General features: G+C 43.9%; 1 non-coding gene across 1 annotated transcript; it reads right to left on the reverse strand.

Annotated features, from left to right (window-relative positions):
• Positions 1-351: 351 nt before the first annotated feature.
• On the reverse strand, positions 352-458 carry LOC141687861 (small nucleolar RNA R71). The gene has a single exon (XR_012561340.1). It is a non-coding gene; the product is annotated as a small nucleolar RNA R71 (small nucleolar RNA).
• Positions 459-2,708: the final 2,250 nt, after the last annotated feature.

Below are 2,708 nucleotides of genomic sequence, written 5' to 3' on the forward strand. Positions count from 1 at the left end.
TTTTCTCGGCCTAAAATTGATGGCATTCAGTCAAGCATCCTTCATCCGGCTATTCAAGCTAACACCTTTGAAATCAAGCCGGGCACTATTCAGATGGTGCAGAATTCTGTTTCTTTTGGAGGAGCGGCAACTGAAGACCCCAACATGCACATAAGGAATTTTGTCGAGATCTGCAGCACTTTTAAGTATAATGGCGTGACTGATGAGGCTATCAAGTTGAGGCTTTTCCCATTCTCACTAAGGGACAAGGCTAAAGACTGGTTACATTCTGAACCAGCTGGGTCCATCACTACGTGGCAAGATCTTGCGCAAAAGTTTCTGGTGAAGTTTTATCCAATGGCAAAGACTGCTGCTATGAGGAGTGCTCTTACTCAGTTTGCGCAGCAACCTACAGAATCTATGTGCGAGGCTTGGGAACGCTACAAGGAAATGTTGAGAAAATGTCCACATCATGGAATGCCGGATTGGATGGTGATCACTGGTTTCTATAATGGTTTGGGGGCCCAATCTCGGCCCATGCTCGATGCAGCAACTGGAGTAGCCTTATGGGCTAAAAGCTATACTGAGGCGTATAATCTTATCGAGACGATGGCTGTAAATGAGCATCAAAACCCAACTCAGAGGATGACGTCAGGCAAGGTAGCAGGTATTCTGGAAGTTGATGCAGCCACCGCTATTGCAGCCCAGCTCCAAGCGCTATCAATGAAGGTTGATTCTCTGGCTACGTATGGAGTTAATCAAATAGCTATGGTTTGTGAGCTTTGTGCAGGTTCTCATGCTACGGATCAGTGTTCTCTTGTCAATGAATCTGTTCAGTATGTGAATAATTATCAGCGACAACAGCAGCCTGTGCCAGCGACCTATCATCCTAATAACAGAAATCATCCAAATTTCAGTTGGGGGAATAATCAGAATGCTATTCAGCCACCATATCAGCAAGGAGTGAGTAAACAGTTTAACCCACCTGGATTCCAGCAACCACAGCAGTATGCTACAAGGCAATATCCTCAACAGGGAAATTTTGAGGAACTTAAGTTGTTGTGCAAGAGTCAGGCGGTTTCTATCAAGACCTTGGAAAATCAAATCAGTCAATTAGCCAATGCAGTGCTCAATCGTCAACCTGGCACTCTTCCTAGTGACACGGAAGTACCAGGCAGGAAGGAAGCTAAAGAGCAAGTCAAGGCTATTACCTTAAGGTTTGGAAAAGTAGCTGAAGCTGAAAAGGCAAAAGAAGTAGAAGCTGAAATTAGAGGTGAAGAATCTAAGCAAAAGGAGAAAGCGGCGGAACCAAGGAAGACTACTGTTGAACACACTCTGCCTGAGGCTAATACAGGGGAGAAACAGCTCTATCCTCCACCACCTTTTCCTAAGAGATTGCAGCAACAAAAGCTGGATAGACAGTTCGGGAAGTTTCTGGAGGTGTTCAAGAAACTTCACATCAATATACCTTTCGCTGAAGCTCTTGAACAAATGCCTAGTTATGCGAAGTTTATGAAGACTATTCTTTCAAGGAAGGTGAAATTGGATGACCTTGAAACCGTTGCTCTCACGGAAGAATGCAGCGTTGTTCTGCAGCAAAAGTTACCACCAAAACTGAAAGATCCAGGAAGCTTCACCATTCCTTGCACCATTGGCAATCTAACTTTTGACAAGTGCCTTTGTGATTTGGGAGCAAGCATTAATCTGATGCCGTTGTCGATCTTTAAAAAGCTGGATCTGCCTGATCCAAAACCCACATACATGTTGCTACAATTGGCTGACTGTTCCATTACTTACCCAAGGGGCATAGTTGAGGATGTGCTCGTCAAGGTGGATAAGCTCTTCTTTCCAGCAGATTTTGTTATTCTGGATTTTGAGGAAGATAAGAAAATTCCCATAATCTTGGGGAGGCCTTTCTTGGCTACTGGTCGTACCTTGATAGATGTGCAAAAAGAGGAACTTACTATGCGGGTCCAAGATCAGGATATGACCTTCAATGTATTCAAGGCAATGAAATTCCCTACAGAAGATGAGGAGTGCTTAAAAGTGGATGTGATTGATACTGCGGTTACTTCGGAACTCGATCACATGCTAATGTCTGATGCATTGGAAAAGGCCTTAGTGGGGGATTTTGACAGCGATGATGAAGATAGCAACGAGCAATTACAATATCTGAACGCTTCTCCCTGGAAGCGAAAGCTGGACATACCATTTGAATCTCTTGGTACTTCTGACCTCAAGAACGCTGAAGGGAAGCTCAAACCATCAATAGAGGAAGCACCTACCTTGGAGCTCAATCCATTACCTGAACACTTGAGGTATGCTTTTTTAGGTGATTCATCTACGTTACCTGTTATTATTTCATCTGACCTTTCAGGTAGTGAGGAAGACAAGCTCTTAAGGATTTTGAGAGAATTTAAATCGGCTATTGGATGGACCATAGCAAACATCAAGGGGATAAGTCCTTCATATTGTATGCATAAAATTCTGCTAGAGGAAGGTAGTAAGCCAACTGTGGAACAGCAGCGAAGACTGAATCCCATCATGAAGGAGGTGGTGAAGAAAGAAATTCTGAAATGGCTAGATGCAGGCATCATTTATCCTATTTCTGACAGCTCGTGGGTGAGCCCCGTACAATGTGTACCTAAGAAGGGAGGTATCACTGTGGTCGCAAATGAAAAGAATGAGCTCATCCCTACTCGAACAGTTACAGGATGGAGAGTATGCAT

Source organism: Apium graveolens, chromosome 9, assembly GCF_009905375.1.
Source record: "Apium graveolens cultivar Ventura chromosome 9, ASM990537v1, whole genome shotgun sequence".
In the NCBI taxonomy this organism is placed as follows: domain Eukaryota; kingdom Viridiplantae; phylum Streptophyta; class Magnoliopsida; order Apiales; family Apiaceae; genus Apium; species Apium graveolens.